This window comes from Dendrobates tinctorius, unplaced genomic scaffold (assembly GCF_039654945.1).
Source record: "Dendrobates tinctorius isolate UK_male_01 unplaced genomic scaffold, ASM3965494v1 ptg000105l, whole genome shotgun sequence".
Taxonomy (NCBI): domain Eukaryota; kingdom Metazoa; phylum Chordata; class Amphibia; order Anura; family Dendrobatidae; genus Dendrobates; species Dendrobates tinctorius.
Genome location: NW_027361773.1, coordinates 3423976 through 3443828, shown reverse-complemented (window position 1 = coordinate 3443828; position 19853 = coordinate 3423976).

The following is a 19853-nucleotide window of genomic DNA, read 5'->3' as shown; positions in this document are numbered from 1 at the left end:
AAACCTAGTGCTAATATTTCACCAGTTGTTCTTCATTTCAGCAGTGTAGAATTCAATTTTCTAGCATTGCTATAGCCCTTCTGAAATGTTGAATTCAAAATAGATATATAATTAGATTATGTCCTGAAGATTAAAAATAATACTGAAATAATACCCTATACTGGGAACACTTTTTCAGCGAGCGTTAGCTATCTAGCACATTCTTTATATATTCTATTTGTAATCACATTTAGTCAATACTTTGCATAATCCTATCGAATGTTTTATGGAACATTATAGTAGTTTTATTGTGGAAGCTAGGAGCAAAAATAAATCCAGATTAAAAATTGCTACACATATTCAAGCAAGTCGTAGTTTTCGAAAGTCCTCAAATTCTTTATAACATGATGTTTAAACTGTGTGCCCACGATGCGTTTTGTTAAGCGTTTCCGCAGCATTTGTGCCAGATCAGATGCTGCAGAAATGCTTAAAAGAAGCACCAAATTAATTAGCATGCGTTTTTGGCTTTTTGTGCCAATGCATGCGTTTTTAACCGCTCAGGAATCACTTAGCGGCTGAAAACGCTGCAGGCTCATTAATTCCCCCATTGCTCAGTGTTTTTAGCCATCCCCAATGTTCCCAGAAATCGCGTGTCAAAAAACATGTCAAAAACGCGTAAAAAAACGCGCAAGAAACGCGCAGAAAATGACGCGCGTTTTCTGGGAAAGGGGATCCTTTTCCTGAGCGTTTAAAAACGCTAGCGTGGACACATAGGCTTAGGGTAGCTAGCTGTTGTTTATGTTGTTTCCTGCTCGGTTGGGTCTGCCACATATTGTATGTGCATTAATAGGACAGCCTAAGCCAACTGATATTAATTGGAACTGCTTTCCTTGTTGTGGTGCTTGAAAGCACTTAAGCATTTAGGACAGCCATTGAAAAAATATCACATTTTGAACCTCTTCCTGCATTTTGGAATAACGTAATGGTCTTAGGTAGTTAAATTGGAGGTCACTGCAACCTACTGTCCTACTGTAATCTCAGTGGCATTCTCACCCCAATTTTCACCCATACACCCAATCTGCTTAAAATACTGTATTTTAAAAGACACAAAGTAGCTTGTTTAAATAAATTATATTTACTGAGACCAATATATAACTGAATCAAAAACTTTTTCAACCCAATAACGGCAACAGCATGTGTGATGAAAAAAATCATTTCATTTAGTTTCACTTTTAAATTCTTTAAATTTTAGTTTTATTTAAGTTATAATTAGATTTTTCTTATTTTAAGTTAGCAATACACAACATAAAAAGAAACAAAAAAGTTACATATTTTTTGTTTGCTTTTCCCCAATATTGAATTAATAGTCTTTAATAGAGTTGAGCGAAACGGGTCGAAAAAATTCAAAAGTCCCGACTTTTGGCAAAGTCGGGTTTCATGAAACGAAACCCGACCCTAGGATGAGGTCGGCCACTAGGTCGGCGACTTACGCGCCAAAGTCGCGTTTCAAAAGTTTGTTTTGCGCTCTTTTTCAGCCAATCAGGATCCACGGACACTGTGGGCAACGTGATGACATAGGCACGGGTCATCACCATCTTTCAGAAGGGCATGCAAGTGATTGGCTTGCTTTGGTGGGCGTCACAGGGGGTATAAAAGGGCGTGCACGCCGACCGCCATCTTACTTCTGCCGATCTTAGCATAGGGAGAGGTTGCTGCTGATTCTGTAGGGAGAGCGTTAGGCAGGGAAGAAGACCAAAAAACTGCTTCTGCTGCTAGCGATTTGGCCTGCACAACACACCAGTCACTGTGTGTGCAGTGCAAGGGGAGGCTATATAGTGGTGTATCAGTGGTGTTGGTTGTTGGGCTGCCTTCTAAGGCTTCCTGACACGCTGGCATTGCTGTTTACCCACTGCTCCGCAAACTGCTTTTTTAAAAGCAATCCAATCTCACTTATCCTCTAGTCACTTAGGTCACAGCTGTGACATCGAGCTTGTCACATAGCGCTCAGATATTCATTGGGCCTCACACAATCCAAAAGTGTCCAGTGTCCAAAAGTGTGTGCAGAGATTCAAACTCTCACTTATCCTCTAGTCACTTAGGTCACAGCTGTGCCATCGAGCTTGTCACATAGCGCTCAGATATTCATTGGGCCTCACACAATCCAAAAGTGTCCAGTGTCCAAAAGTGTGTGCAGAGATTCAAACTCTCACTTATCCTCTAGTCACTTAGGTCACAGCTGTGATATCGAGCTTGTCACATAGCGCTCAGATATTCATTGGGCCTCACACAATCCAAAAGTGTCCAGTGTCCAAAAGTGTGTGCAGAGATTCAAACTCTCACTTATCCTCTAGTCACTTAGGTCACAGCTGTGCCATCGAGCTTGTCACATAGCGCTCAGATATTCATTGGGCCTCACACAATCCAAAAGTGTCCAGTGTCCAAAAGTGTGTGCAGAGATTCAAAATCTCACTTATTCTCTAGTCACTTAGGTCACAGCTGTGCCATCGAGCCTGTCACATAGCGCTCAGATATCAGTGGGCCTCACACAATCCAAAAGTGTCCAGTGTCAAAAAGTGTGTGCAGAGATTCAAAATCTCACTTATTCTCTAGACACTTAGGTCACAGCTGTGCCATCGAGCCTGTCACATAGCGCTCAGATATCAGTGGGCCTCACACAATCCAAAAGTGTCCAGTGTCCAAAAGTGTGTGCAGAGATTCAAAATCTCACTTATTCTCTAGTCCCTTAGGTCACAGCTGTGCCATCGAGCCTGTCACATAGCGCTCAGATATCAGTGGGCCTCACACAATCCAAAAGTGTCCAGTGTCCAAAAGTGTGTGCAGAAATTCAAAATCTCCCCTGTCCTATAGACACCTTGTTTTACATACTATATAGTTTGTTGGATTTTGTCTACATTTCTACCAAAAATGAGGAAGGCTGGTGGAAGAGGCCGTGGAATTGGGCCGGGGTTGGCAGCTGGTAATGATGGTGTTGGTGGTGGATCTGATGGTAGTGGCAAGAGCAAAATAGGACCGAATGCAGGAGGTGTTGAGCCTGCGTCATCGTCTGGCTACATAAGGCCTCGAACGCTTAGTTTTCTAGGAGTTGGCAAACCGCTTTTAAAGCCAGAGCATCAGGAAAAAGTTTTGTCTTACATTGCTGACTCAGCCTCCAGCTCTATCGCCTCCTCTTCTTCAGTTGTAAAAAGTAAAAGCACTGAGTCGTCATTGGAGGCTCATGTTCATGAACCACACCTTTCCTTGTGTCCTTCACCCCAACCAAGATTGAAGGATGACGCAGGCCATACTACTGATTACTCCATGGAGCTGTTTTCACATACCATGCCTGGATTATCAAGTGAAATGGTGAATTACCCAGGCCAAGATGAATCTGACATGGAGTGCACTGATGCACAGCCGCTGATGGATGATTCTGCTGGTACATTCACTCAGAGCACTACATTGTCCTCGCAGTGTACAGAGCCAGATTCTGACCCTGATGAGACTCAGGTGCCCCTTCCCGCACACTATACCACCATACACGGTGACACAGAGGAAGGTGCACATGACATAGAAGAGGAGATGATGGATGACCCAGTTGTTGACCCAGATTGGCATCCATTGGGGGAAGAGGGTGCTGCTTCCAATAGCTCAGATGAGGAGCATCCACAGCAGACATCGACATCGCAACAGCTGTTATCTGGCAGGCCCGGAGCACTCCAAAGACAGGTTCCAAACATCAAAATAGTTGCTGGACAGCTTGTCCAGAGGGTCAAAAGATCACAGCGTGCTAGGCCGCAAAATGTCTGCCAAAGTAGGAAGAGTGCAGTGTGGCACTTTTTTGAACAAAATCCTCATGATCAGGCCAAGGTTATCTGTAAGAAGTGCGCAAAGACCTTTAGCCGAGGGAAAAATCTGAAAAATTTGAATACCAGTTGCATGCTTAGACATTTAACCAGCATGCACTTGCAAGCGTGGACACAACACCAAACCTCAAGTGCCACATGTGCAACTGATCACAACGAAGGTAGTCAGCAACGCTACATTGTTTCCCCCACTGTAAGCCCACCGGTTAGCACAGCAGCAAATGTTGAGGTGTCGTTGCAAGGCCACAGCAGTCAGGGAATCCCACTGTTATATCAACGAAAGACTGATTCTAGGCCATCAGAAAGAACACCAACTCCATCACCATCATCAACCCTCTCTCAGTCCGCCCTGTCCACCGCTACTTCCACCATATGCAGCTCTCAAGTCCAGCTCACCCTCCCAGACACTATGAGTAGGTCAAGAAAGTACTCAGTCTCTCATCCGCGTACACTGGGTTTGAACGCCCACATTGCCAAACTAATCTCGTTTGAGATGATGCCCTTTCGGTTGGCGGAAAGCACAGCTTTCCGCGAACTCATGGCCTATGCAGTACCACGCTATGACCTACCCAGTCGCCAATTCTTCTCTCGCAAAGCCATCCCAGCCCTCCACCATCATGTGAAAGACCGCATTGTCCATGCACTCAAGCAGTCAGTGAGCGGAAAGGTGCACCTCACAAATGATGCATGGTCCAGTCGGCATGGCCAGGGCCGTTACGTGTCCATCACTGCGCACTGGGTTAATGTGGTGGATGCAGGGTCCACAGGGGACAGCGGTGGTGGGACAGTGCTGCCTAGCCCACGGTATAGGAAACAGTTGGCTGTAGGCGTTCCACCCTCCTCCTCCTCCTCCTCCTCCAGAAGCGAAAGCTCGTCCACAGAGCGCAGTCGTACGAGCACTCCATCTGCAGCTGCCACTGTTGCACACGATGTGTCCCCCTTTCGAGCAGCTAGTGGAAAGCGTCAGCAGGCTGTGTTGCAGATGATGTGTTTGGGCGACAGACATACCGCCGAGGTGCTGGCCGAGTACTTGAAGCGACAAACTGAGTCATGGCTGGGCAGTGTACATCTTGAGGCAGGCAAGGTAGTTAGTGATAACGGACGTAATTTTGTGGCAGCCATAGCCCTTTCAAAACTCAGCCACATATCTTGCTTGGCTCACACCTTGAACCTGGTGGTGCAGTGCTTCCTCAAAAATTATCCGGAGTTAACAGCCCTGCTCCAGAAGGTGCGAAGACTGTGCGCGCACATCCGCCGGTCGCCTGTACACTCCGTTCGTATGCAGAAGCTGCAGCGATTGCTCCACCTTCCCAACCACCGCCTCATTCTCCACATTGCAACAAGGTGGAACTCCACCCTGCACATGGTGGAGCGGCTGTGCGAGCAGAGGCAGGCCATAATGCATTTGTGGGAGGATACACGGCCAGGCACTTTGAGAGCAGACATGGAGTTGACAGGTGTGCAGTGGTCGAAGCTGAAAGACCTCTGTAAAGTCCTTCAGTGTTTTGAGGAATGCACACGGCTGGTAAGCGCAGACGACGCCATCCTAAGCATGAGCATCCCACTTATGCGTCTGCTCATGCAAACTTTGATGCACCTTAAGGAGCAGGCGTCTGCAGCCAATGTTGATGAGGAGGAAGAGGAGGAGGGAATCCTTGATGACATTCAGCCATTGTCTGCTCAGGGACCTCTCCTGGACGAGGTGGAGGAAGAAGAGGAGGAGGAGGATGATGATGGGGATGATTACTTAGGGGAGGAGGATGCATCTCGTGGGGCAAGTGAAAATGTTGGCGTGGCAAGGTCTGGTACAGGGTTTGTGCGTGACTGGAGGGATGTGGATTTGCCAGAAAGTGCTCCTCCAACCAGCACTCGCAGTGCATCATTGACACCGGGAACATTGGCCCACATGTCAGATTATGCCTTGCGGATCCTAAAAAGGGACCCCCGCATTGCCAAAATGATGAACGATGACGACTACTGGTTGGCCAGCATCCTGGATCCACGCTATAAAGGCAAATTACAAAACATCATGCCACAGGAGAACCTTGACCTAATATTGGCTAATAAACAAGCAACTCTGGTAAATCGGTTGCTTGAGGCATTCCCAGCACACAGCAGCGGTGATGGTTCTCACACGAGCCGTACGGGCCGGGGGCAGCTTGGCAGAGGTGTTCGTGGTGCACACAGCAGAAGTGGCGTTGGAGACAGGGGTTTCATGACAATGTTGTGGACTGATTTTTCAAATACCGCTCACACAACTGGTAATACTGCATCGATGGAAAGTGACAGGAGACAGCAGTTGTCAACCATGGTTACAAACTACTTTTCCTCCCATATCGATGTTCTCCCACACAGGTCATTCCCCTTTGACTATTGGGCCGCTAAACTGGACACCTGGCCTGAATTGGCACAATATGCCTTACAGGAGCTCGCTTGCCCAGCTGCAAGTGTGCTATCATAAAGAGTCTTCAGTGCAGCTGGATCAATCCTGACAGAAAAAAGGACCCGTCTGTCAACCCAAAATGTGGATGATCTAACCTTCATTAAAATGAACCATGCATGGGTTTCCAAGGATTTTGTCCCACCTTCCCCTGATGACACATAGGGTGACAGAAAAATGGCTTGCTTTGGTCCACCTCTTCCTGGGACTTCACCTATTTCGCCTTTTGCATCAGCTGAATGTCCAACATCAACATATGCCACTTTCTAAAACTCCCTAACTGTGCTGCCTCCCCCCCCATGGCCGGGGTCACCACCTAGCGCACGACACCGTGCGAGTGCCGTTGCCCTGGACAGGTGGGTAGGCCGACTCTTGGGCGCGGGCACTGGCACAGGGTCCCTCATAGTGCAATCAAGTGTCTCTGATGGTGGTGGTGCACACCCGCCGTCAGACACACCGCTGTACTATGAGGGGCCCAGTGCCAGTACCGACGCCCACGAGTGGGCCCCCCTTGCTTGGGCAGGGCCCCAGCATTTGCAATCTTTACTTCTCCCTGCTCCTCCGCTGTGTAATCTGGGCCGTCAAATCCATACTGTGCCTGACACCGTCTGAGCCTGCCTCCTGAGACATATATTTTGAATGTGTACGCTATCCATACATGTTATCCGGGGATACGGTACCCTTTCTAACCTTTGTGCAATCACGTGCAATCCATACTGTGCCTGACACCGTCTGAGCCTGCCTCCTGAGACATATATTTTAAATGTGTACGCTATCCATACATGTTATCTGGGGATACGGTACCCTTTCTAACCTTTGTGCAATCACGTGTAATCCATACTGGGCGTGAGAACGGCTGGCAAGCTACAGCACCTGTGGTTTGCACACGTAAGTTTTTCATTTTTTCAGGAATGACGGTTAGGCCTAATTCCGGAAATGCAGTTGACCTGCACTTACTGGGAAATCATTGTTCGCGGGTAATAATTGTAATCACTCAGTGATCCCCATCACTAACGTTGTTCAGCGGGTTATCTGCACCTGTAAGCGACAAACGCTGGCCTTTTCAGTGTAGCGCACATGCAGCCACGGACATGTAAGGGCATGACACACCAGTTATTGGCCAATCTCATGTTCCAGAGCCTCACGTGTCCCTCTAGTAAGCCGGACTCGGACCGCGGGGCATGACGGAGTCTCGTTCGTTAACGGAATTAAGCTTGCAATGTGTGCATCTGTTCTGTAGCTGGCATGGTTGAGGTTTCCCAGGTGGAGTCGAATTTAACCGTAGGCTCCACTCCTGGTGGTGCCCTTCTGGACATTCCTTTAAGGTTCAGCTTTGCAACCATACTGCCCACGTAAAACAAACACTTTGCCTTCATGAACGCTGTTTGGAGGGTCATGACTCGTGGGAATAACGCAGCCCAATCAGTTAACCTGCTAGAGAGATCCTTCGTTGCTCCCAAGCATGACATCACACTCCCTAGGAGGAAGGTAATGCCACTATGGCGACCGTACTCCTGGGGGCGACACAAGTGCACTGATGCCCAGCGACTGCTCGATGAATCTGCTGGTACATTGACCCAGACCACTACATTCCCCTCTCACGCTACACGGCCTGAATCTGACCCTGATGAAACTCAGGTTACCCTTCCCATATACAGTTCCATCTTACACGGTGACAAAGAGGAAGCTGCAGATGAAAGTGCAGGTTCGGCCCACCCGCCATCAGACACACCACCGTACTATCAGGGGCCCTGTGCCAGTGCCGTCGCCAACGAGTGGGCCCCCCCTGCTTGCTCAGGATCACAGCACTTGCAAGGTTGAAATACTGTGCAGTGAGATGGAAGATGGGGACGACGAGGAGTCCAGACTAGTCCAGGGATTCCCTAGCGAGGAGACTTATTTGATTGTTTTCAATATTGGGAGAGCAATTTTTGGGGAGCACTATACTCTGGAGAATGATAGATGGGGCCCACCATACACTGGAACATTCCAAAGGTGGACATCAGACACTGGAGCAGCATTTACAGGGCCCATTATACACTAGAGCATTAGAAATGGGGCCCATTATGTTTGGAGCATTATTTGGGCCCATAAGACAGTGGAGCTTCATCCATGGGGACCAACATATACTGTAGCATTATGTGGAGCTCATCATATACTGTTTCAAACATTATATGGGACCAATGATTCTGTATGGAGAAATAGATGGGCCTCGTCATGAGATGTAAAAAGTGAGGTATTTTTCATTGTACTATACCGCTATTTCTCTGCCGTATTGGAACATGATGAGTTGTGGTATGTGTTAAAGGGGCGCTCTTTCACCCAGGGCACATGAAAACCTGCAGCCAGCCCTCCCCCCCCACAACTTTAGCCAAATAACCCCCATTTTTCAGTGCGTAACTTGTATTATGAAGTTAATTAAGGTTGACAAGCTTAAGTAAGAAGAATTGATGCTTTTGGCATTCAAATGGGCACTGTAGGTGTGTTTCCTGTCCTCCTCTCACTGCCGACTTTTATTCCCCATTGACTTACATTGGGTTTCGTGTTTCGGGACGACCCCGACTTTTCCCTATAATCGGACGATCTTGCTCGACCCGACTTTTGGAAAAGTCGGGTTTCACGAAACGAAACGCGACCCTAAAAAACCAAAAGTCGCTCAACTCTAGTCTTTAAGTTCACAACAGCTTCACTTCATAATTATACTTTTCACAAAACTACAACTTGCCATGCAGAAACCAAAACTCAACATTCCCATGTTATTGCAAAAAAAAAAAAAAATTAAACTGAAAAATCTAAAAACAATGTACGTGGTTCCAAATTCTAAAAATGCCTAAAATTGAAAACTGGGGATAGATTTAAAAAGTTGCAAATAATGTGTGTACTGTTTCTTAATATTTTTTGATAAACTACTAGAAATAAGTGAATATTTTCAAATTTGAATTCCTCAGCTTTGTCTAATTTTCACAAAAATTTGATTTGCGACAAATAAATTTGTAACCAATTGCAATACTGCAAAGTCTCTATTTGTTTAGAAAACACATTTGTAACACTCTGAGGTCTCCTTGAACTGTATGGAACCCTTTTCAAGCTCTTTGATGTAAGCATAGCCATAGAAATGTCCAAGTGACCACACCATTTATGGCTATGAGTAAATGGCAGATGGTAAAGAGTGGCAACCAACAGGTTGCTTAACCCCTTTGTAACAATGGACGTACTATTCTGTCCATGCGCCCTGGGACTTAATGCCCATGGACAGAATAGTATGTCATAGGCGATCAGCCGCGCTCATGGGGTGAGCGTGACTGATTGCTGTCGGGTGTCAGCTGATTCTCTGTCAGCTCTGTCAGGCCCTCTGCCTTTGGATTGTAGACCCCGTGGCATGACGCGGGGTCCTGATCACTCCCATGGTAACCCGTTGTCGTCATGATGATATCTGGGTTACTAGAGCTCAGAGACTTCCTATCATGAGAAGTGCATGTCAGGAAGTCTCTGATGTCAGTGTGCACAGTGTGTAGCACTGAAAGCTTATATGGCATGCAGATCTGCATGCCATTTAAGCGATCAGCCTGCAGAAACTGAGTGTCCCATAGTGGGGCACAGTGAAAAGGTAAGAATAAAAAGAAAAAAATTAAATTATTGTAAAAATATTTAATAAAATAATAAAACTAAACAAAAAAATCAATATTTATTCTATCATTAAATCAATATTTGAATAAAAAAAAATCTAAACTATAAAAGTACACATATTTAGTATTGCCACATCTGTAATGACCCGACCTATAAAACTGTCCCACTAGTTAACCGATTTAGTGAATACCATAAAAAAAAAGGTAAAAAAACAATGATTTATCATCATACTGCCGAAAAAAAAGTGGAATAACACGCTATCAAAAACACAGATATAAATAAACGTGGCACCGCTGAAAACGTCATCTTGTCCTGCAAAATACAAGTAAAAAAGTTATATCTCTCAGAATAAACCGATGCAAAAATAATTTTTTTCCATAAAATAGTTTTTACTGTATAAAAGCGCCAAAACTTAAAAAAATATAAATGAGGTATCACTGTCATCATACTGACCCAAAGAATAAAACTGCTTTATCAATTTTACCACATGTGGAATGGTTTAAATGCCCCCAAAAGAAATTCATGAATTGCTGGTTTTTGTTCATTCTGCCTCCCAAAAATCAGAATAAAAAGCGATCAAAAAATGTCATGCTCCCGAAAATGATAACAATAAAAGCGTCAACTCTTCCCGCAAAAAACAAGAAATCACTTGATGCTGTATGGAAAAATTATAGCTCTCAAAATGTGGTCTTTTAGTGTGTGACAAACATAAAAACCCGCTATAAAAACCCACTATAAATAGTAAATCAAACCCCACTTTATCACCCCCTTAGTTAAGGATAAAGAATAAAATTAAAAAATGTGTTTATTTCTATTTTCTCATTAGGGTTAGGGTAAGGATTAGGGTTTGGGCTAAAGTTAGGGTTAGGGATGGGACTAAAGTTAGGATTAGGGTTGGGATTAGGGTTAGGGTTGGGATTAGGGTTAGGTTTGTTGTTAGGGTTATGGTTAGGGTTGGGATTAGGATTAGAGATGTGTAGGGTTAGGTTTGGAGTTAGAATTGAGGGGTTTCCACTGTTTAGGCACATCAGGGGCTCTCCAAACGCGACATGCATCTTATCTCAATTCCAGCCAATTCTGCGTTGAAAAAGTCAAACGGTGCTTCTTCTCTTCCGAGCTCTGCCATGCGCCCAAACATTGGTTTACCCCCACATACCAAATATCAGCATACTCAGCACAAATTGCACAACAACTTTTGGGGTCCAATTTCTCCTGTTACCCTTGGAAAAATAAAAAATTGGGTGCAAAAAGATCATTTTTTGAAAAAAAGGGTTTTTATTTTTACGGCTCTACATTATAAACTTCTGTGAAGCACTTGGGACTTCTAAGTGCTCACCATACATCTAGATAAGTTCCTTAGGGGGTTTAATTTCCAAAATGGTGTCACTTGTGGGGGGTTTCCACTCTTTAGGCACATCAGTGGCTCTCCAAATGCGACTTGGAGTCCGATCTCAATTCCAGCCAATTTTGCATTGAAAAGTCAAATGGCGCTCATTCCCTTCCGAGCTCTGCCATGCACCCAAAAATTGGTTTACCTGCATATATGGGTATCAGCACAATCTGGACAAATTGTACAACTTTTGGGGTCCATTTTCTCCTGTTACCCTTGGTAAAATAAAAAATTTGGATCTGAAGTAAATTTTTTGTGAAAAAAGTTAAATGTTCATTTTTAAATATTCCAAAAATTCCTATGAAGCACCTGAAGGGTTAATAAACTTCTTGAATGTGGTTTTGAGCACCTTCAGGGGTGCAGTTTTTAGAATGGTGTCACTTTTGGGTATTTTCTATCATATAGACCCCTCAAGGTGACATCAAATCTGATGTGGTCCCAAAAAAATGGTGTTGTAAAAATGAGAAATCGCTGGTTAACTTTTAACCCTTATAATTTCCTAAGAAAAAAAATTTGGTTCCAAAATTATGCTGATGTAAAGTAGACATGTGGGAAATGATATTTATTAGCTATTTTGAGTGACATATTTCTGTTTTAAGGGCATGAAACTTCAATGTTGGAAAATTGTGAAATTTTCCAAATTTTCTCCAAATTTCCATTTTTTTTCTGAAATAAACACAAGTCATATCAAAGAAATTTTACAACTCTCATGAAGTACAATATGTCATGAGAAAACAATGTCAGAATCACCAGGATCCATAGAAGTGTTCCACAGTTATTTCCTTATAAAGGGACAGTGGTCAGAATTGTAAAAATTGGCCAGGTCATTAACATGCAAACCACCCTTGGAGGTAAAGGGGTTAATAACATACTCCACTGATAGACTTTATATGTAACATTGGTTCAAAAATTGCAATTTACACGCCATTGCTTTTTGACAAGTGGTAGTAAGAAAATTATCCCTTTTTTGGGTGAAGAAAAGGATTTGCTGTTTGTTAGATACTTTAAACCCTTCCCGACATGCGCCGTATAAACTTCTGTGCAGCACCCATGGGTTAAAGGTGCTCAATATAGTCTAGATAAGTTCCCTAAGCGGTCTGCTTTCCATAATGGTGTCACTTGTTGGGGTTTCCACTTTTACGGGACATCAGGCGCTCTCCAAACATGACATGGCAGCCGTTAATTATTCCAGCAAATTTTACATACAAAAGCCAAATGGTGCTCCTTACTTCAAAGCCCTGCTGTGCACACAAATAGTTATTTTCCTTCACATATTTGGTATTGGCATACTCAGGAGAAATTTCACAGCAAATTGTATGGAGCAATTTCTCCAGTTACCCTTACCAAAATGCAAAATTTGGAGCTAAAAAAAAGATTTATCTAGGAAAAATTTGATTTTTTTATTTTCACGGCCTAACGTTAAACTTCTGTGAAGCACCTGTGGATTCAAGGTGCTCAATACACATCTAGATAAGTTCCCTAATGGATCTAGTTTCCAAACTGCTGTAAAATGTTGGAGTTTCCACTGTTTAGGCACATTAGGGCTCTACAAATATGACATGGCTTCCGCTAATAATACCAGCAAATTTTGCGTTCAAAAAGTGAAATGGTGCTCCTATCCTTCCGAGCCCTGCATTTTGCCCAACAGTAGATTTCCCCCACATATTATGTGGTATCAGCATGGTCAGGAGAAATTGCACAACAAATTGTATGGTCCATTTTCTCTTGTTACCGTTGTGAAAGTGAAAAAAAAATACTTCTAAAGGAATTTTTTTGTGAAAGAAAAGTAAACATTTATTTTTTCCTTCCACATTCCAAAAATTCCTGTGAAGCACCTGAAGGTTTAATAAACATCTTGAATGTGGTTTTGAGTACCTTGAGGGGTGCAGTTTTTAGAATGGTGTCACTTTTGGGTTTTTTCTGTCATATAGGCCCCTCAAAGTCACTTAAAATGTGATGTGGTCCTTAAAAAAAATGGTTTTGCAAATTTTGTTGTAAAAATGAGAAATCGCTGGTCAAATTTTAACCCTTATAACTTCCTAACAAAAAATATTATGTTTTAAAAATTGTGCTAATGTAAAGTAGACATGTGGCAAATGATATTTATTAACCATATGTCTCTCTGATTTAAGGGCATAAAAATTACATTTTGAAAATTGCTAAATTTTCAACATGTTTGCCAAATTTCCATATTTTTCACAAATAAACGCAAGTCATACCAAATAAATGTTACCACTATCATAAAATACAAAATGTCACAAGAAAACATTCTCAGAATCACCGAAATCTGTTGAAGTGTTCCAGAGTTATGACCTCATAAAGTAACATTGGTTAAAATTGTAAAAATTGGCCTGGTCAGGAAGGTGAAAACAGGCTTCGGGGCGAGGGGGTTAAACACACATTCCAAAACCTATCCAATCTATTCAGAAGAAAAAATAGGTTAGCCATTGGTTAAAAGAATAAGCAATGGCTTTTTAATTTGCATTCAAAACTATTCATATTTTGGGATCAGCAAAAGGTTTGCTTTATGGGAAATAAAGAAGCAATGTGTTTTATCAAGCAGAGTAAAAATAATCCCTTTTGTGGATCATTTTTAGGGTTATTCACCAAGTACAGTATAATGTTTCCCAATCAGAAGCACTGTACATAGAAAAAGATGGGACAACAGGAGATCTATGTGGCCAACTATAACATAGTAACATAGTAACATAGCACGGCCGAAAAAAGACATTTGCCCATCCAGTTCAGCACATATTCCATCAGGCTAAATCCCCAGATCTACGTCCTTCTAAAGAATCTAATAACTGTAAGATATTGTTATGCTCCAGGAAGACATCCAGGCCTCTCATGAACCCCTTGACTGAGTTCACCATCACCACCTCCTCAGGCAATGAATTCCAGATTCTCACTGCCCTAACAGTTAAGAATCCTTCTTCTATGTTGGTGGAAAAACCTTCTCTCCTCCAGACACAGAGAATGCTCCCTTGTGACCGTTGCCTTCCTTGGTATAAACAGATCCTTGGAGAGATATTTGTATTGTCCCCTTATATACTTATACATGGTAATTAACTGGCCCCTAATTTGTCTTTTTTCTAGACTATATAAACCTAATTTTGCTAATCTCTCTGGGTATTGTAGTTCCCAATCCCCTTTATTAATTTTGTTGCCCTCCTTTGTACTCGCTCTACTTCCATTATATCTTTCCTGAGCACCAGTAGCCAAAACTGTACACAGTACTCCATGTGCGGTCTAAATAGGGATTTGTACAGAGGCAGTATAATGCTCTCATCATGTGTATCCAGACCTCTTTTAATGCACCCCATGATCGTGTTTGCCTTGGAAGCTGCTGCCTGGCACTGGCTGCCTGGCACTGGCTGCTCCAGATAAATTTATTATTAACTAGGATCCCCAAGTCCTTCTACATGTCAGGTTTAACCAATGATTTCCTGTTCAATGTGTAATGTGATATTGATTCCTTCTTCCCATGTGTATAACCTTACATTTTTCATTGTTAAACCGCATCTGCCACCTTTTGGCCCAAGTTTCCAACTTATCCAGATCCATCTGTAACAGAATACTATCTTCTCTTGTATTGACTGCATTACATAGTTTTGTGTCATCTGCAAATATCGATATTTTGCTGTGTAAACCTTCTACCAGATCGTTAATAAATATGTTGAAGAGAATAGGTCCCAACACCGACCCCTGGGGCACCCCACTGGTCACAGCGACCCAGTTAGAGAATATACCATTTATAACCACCCTCTGCCTTCTATCCCCAAGCCAGTTACTTACCTATTTACACACATTTCCCCAGACCCAGAATTCTCATTTTGTGTACCAACCTCTTGTGTGGTACGGTATCAAACACTTTGTAACTATCAATATATACCATGTCCAATGACTCACCTTGGTCCAGTCTATAGCTTACCTCGTCATAAAAACTCATTAGATTGGCTTGACAGGAGCGATTTCTCATAAACCCATGCTGATATGGAGTTAGACAGTTATTCTCATTGAGACAATCCAGAAAAACATCCCTCAGAGACCCTTCAAATATTTTACCAACAATAGAGGTTAGACTTACTGGCCTATAATTTCCAGGTTCACTTTTAGAGCCCTTTTTGAATATTGGTATCACATTTGCTATACATTAGTCCTGTGGAACAAACCCCATCGCTTTAGAGTCCCTAAATATAAGATATAATGGCTTGACTATTTCATTACTTAGTTCTCTTAGGGTACCGTTACACCTAGCGATGCACCAGCGATCCCGACCAGCGATATGACTCTGTCAGGATCGCTGGTGCATCGCTAGGTGGTCGCTAGTGAGCTTCCACACAGGCAGATCTCACCAGCGACATCGCTGGGGACCGGGATCGCTACTTACCTGTCAGACGCTGCGATCCTGCGTCCTCCCGTCCGGCTCCACGCGTCGCTCGTCGGCGCCACAGGAAGCGCCGCAGGAAGTGACCGACGAGGAATGGTCCAGGAGCTTCTCGCACGATCAGCGATAACCAGTGGGGGAGCCGGTCGGAGGTAAGTATCACATGCAGCGATATCGCTAGCAATATCGCTGCAACGTCACAAAATCGGTGACTTTACAGCGATATTGCTAGCGATTTCGCAGTGTGTAACGGTGGCTTTAGTACACATGGGTGTATGCCATCCGGACCAGGAGATTTATCTATTTTAATCTTATTTAGCCGGTTTCACACCTCTTAATATAGGGTTTTCTTTGTCTCTCTGCATTTCACCTAGCATTTCAATTTCCACCGTGAATACCGTGGAGAAGAAGGTGTTTAATATATTAGTTTTTTCCTCGTCATCTACAACCATTCTTTCCTCACAATTTTTTAAGGGGCCTACACTTTCACTTTTCATTCATTTACTATTGATATAGTTGAAAAACAGTTTGGGATTAGTTTTGCTCTCCTTAGCAATGTGCTTCTCTGTTTCCTTTTTGGCAGCTTTAATTAGATTTGTAGATAAAGTATTTTTCTCCCTATAGGTTTTTAGAGCTTCAACAATGCCATCCGGCTTTAATAGTTTAAATATTTTCTTTTTACTGTTAATTGCCCCTCTTGCTTCTTTGTTTAGCCACATTGGGTTTTTCCTATTTCTTGTCCTTTATTCCCACAAGGTATAAACCACTTACAGTGCCTATTTAGAATGTACTTAAACATTTCCCATTCATGATTTGTAGTTTTATTGCTTAGGACATTGTCCCAGTCAACCAGATTAAGGGCATCTCTAAGCTGGTCAAACGTTGCCTTCCTAAAGTTCAGTGTTTTGTTTTTGTGACTCCCTGACAAGTACCCCTAGCGAAAGACAAATGAAACTGTACAGTATTGTGGTCGCTATTTCCTAGATGCCCGAATACCTACAGATTTGTTATTCTGTCAGGTCTATTAGATAATATTAGGTCTAAAAGTGCTGCTCCTCTGGTTGGATTCTGTACCAATTGTGAAAGATAATTTTTTCTTAGCTATTAGCAGAAACCTGTTGTCACGCTGCCTGTCATGCCGCTCTCACCTGGGGACCGGACTCCGTGCCCGATGTCACCACTTCCGGGGCTGCAGCCGCTCCGGGGTCCCGTCGGGTGCGCACGCGCACCTCTCGTACCTAGTCCCATGGCTGCACAATGTTTTTAGTGCGCACGCGCACTTTTCTCAGCTCTGTCTCAAGTCTTGTCATCTCTATGGTCCTGGAGGACCTGACCAGGAAGTCCAAGTGCTCATGTCCTATATCAGGCTACCTCTTCCTATGGGAGGTGCCTGATTATTGTTGTGCTTCCTGGCTAGCAAACGCTCTGTCTAACCCTGTGCTTTAGCGTGCTTCCTTACATGAGCCCTGCTTTGCCCACTCTCGGGCGTGCTTGTCTGTGTATGCCATACATGTTCCTGCGTACATGCCTTGCATTATCCTGAACTCTCCGTACTTCCGTACACTCACCCTATATTGTCCTGCACCCTGCATATTCCTGTGTCCACACTTTGCACACTCCTGTTTCCTGCACACTCACCGTTGCATCCTACAGACATACTCTCTCGTGTCTCCTGTGAGCCTGCCACCTGGTTCCAGAAGTCATGGTACCTTACCCCCATGGGCTTGCCCCTGACACTCCCTGTATAGGGGGTGGTCCTCACTAGGTCAGCTCGCCCTGTGTGGGTTAGTGCCATGACCCAGAGGGTCAACTCCAGGAGTCATTACAGCATAATCAGGCCATGGACGGCGCTGGTACCACGGCCTCTGCCCAAAAGGAACTGGTGTTCCTACAAGAAATCCAGACTAGGATCATGTCCTTTTTGAAATTTATGGAGTCCTGTTTGTCGGCCTTACAGTCCTATAAAACTAGGAATGCTTCCCAGTTGGCCAGTCTCCAACAAGAGCTCATTCAGCAATGCTACACCCAGGCCCATATCCTCAATTATATGGCATAGGTAGATAACTGGCTTCTTTCCCTACAGTCTGTTGCCTCTGTTTCTGCCCAAGCCTTGGTCTCGTACTCATTGCCCCATTTATATAAACCACCCCGATATAGTGGTGACCCCAAGTTGTGTTAGAGTTTTTTGAACCAATGCCGGTTACATTTTGAGCTCTTACCGCAGCACTATCCCACCGATAACGTTAAAGTAGCCTTTATAGTTTCCCACCTAGAGGGGGAGGCATTAGTGTTGGTGAATCCTTTTTGGGAGCGTGATGATCCACTCGTCTCTCAGCTTTCCACCTTTTTGGACACCTTCCACAAGGTGTTCGACAAGCCGGGTCGCCTGGCTTCCATCACTGAGTCTCTCTTTAACCTCCATCAGGGTACTTTATCAGTAGGAAAATATGCCATCGGTTTTCGCACCTTGTCCTCCGACCTCGGTTGGAACAACAAGGCCCTCACAGGGGCCTTCTTGCATGGCCTGTCTGGTCGGATTACAGATGAACTGGCAGGTCAGGATACCCCCACCTCTTTAGAGGATCTGATCTCTTTTGCAACACGCATTGACCTGCGCTTCCATGAGCGTATCCGGGAGGCAGCCAGATAGAGAAGATCCCCTCATCTCTCTCCGTCTACTTGCAGTCCTCCCCATTCACGACCTGTGCCTTCTTCTGCGACCCCCGCTTCTGAGCCTATGCTGGTGGACCGTTTCAAGATGGCCGAACGGCGTCGCAAGGAGCGGTTCGCACAAGGACTCTGTTTTTACTGTGGGAGTCCTTCTCATCTCCTTCACTCCTGTTCCAAGAAGCCGGGAAACTTCTCTGCCTAGGAGTGGTAGGAGAGGCCTCCCTAGGTATACGTGATTCCTCTCCTCCCTTGAGACTACCGTGGGCCAAATTACATCACGGTCAAAAACAAGTACCCACTGCCACTGATCCTGGAACTCTTTGACCGGCAAAGAGAAGCATGAATTTTCACCAAGCTGGATCTTCGTGAGGCCTACAACTTGATCCATATTCGTTCCGATGATGAGTGGAAGACAGCCTTTAACACCCTAGATGGTCACTACGAGTACTTGGTCATGCCCTTCAGCCTCTGCAATGCCCCAGCGGTATTCCAGGAGTTCCTGAATGACATCTTTACCGGATATGCTGTACTCCTGCGTGGTATTCTGCCAAGACAATATCCTCATTTTTTCTCCAGATCTGTCTGCCCACAGAAAAAACCTGCGCCAAGTCCTCTTGTGCTTGAGGGAGAACCACCTTTATGCCAAGATCGGGAAATGTGTCTTTGAACAGACATCCTTGCCATTCTTGGGGTACATTATCTCGGACTCTGGTCTACGCATGGACATGGTGAAAGTGTCTGCCATTATCAATTGGCCATGGTCCCATAGTGTGAAGGCAATCCAATGCTTCCTTGGTTTTGAGCACTACAATCGGCAGTTCATCCCCCATTTTTCTTTGTTGGTTCGCCCTATCTCATCCCTTATTCATAAAGGAGCTAACCTGAATGCTTGGCCCCCTGAGGTTGAAGACATTTTCCAGTCTTTTAAGCAAGCCTTCACCTCTGCTCCAGCGCTTCATTGTCCTGAGGTTAGTAAACCTTTCAATCTCGAGGTGGACGCATCCTCTACCGGGTCCGGAGCAGTTTTTCTGCAGAAGTCTTCTTCTGGATGCCTAGTCACCTGTGGCTTCTTTTCTAAAGTTTTCTCCCCGACTGAGCGGAATTACTATATTGGTGACAAAGAGCTATTGGCCATTAAGTTGGCCTTGAAGGAATGGAGATACTTACTGGAAAGTGCCATACATCCGTTCAAAATCTTCACGGACCACAAGAACCTGGCGTACCTCCAGTCTGCACAAAGTCTCAATCCCCGGCAAGCCAAGTGGTCTTTGTTCTTCGCCCACTTTAACTTTGAACTCCATTTTCGGCCCAGAGATAAAAATGTTAAAGCAGATGTGTTATCATGGTCTTTCCAGTCGACTGATACCGAAGAGGAACCTTCTCATATCATCGACCAATCTAAAGTAATTACCGTAGCCCCTGTCAAGTTGACCACATTACCTCCGGGAAGAACCTTTGTGGCTGGGAACAACTAGAAATGAGTGTTGAACTGGGGAC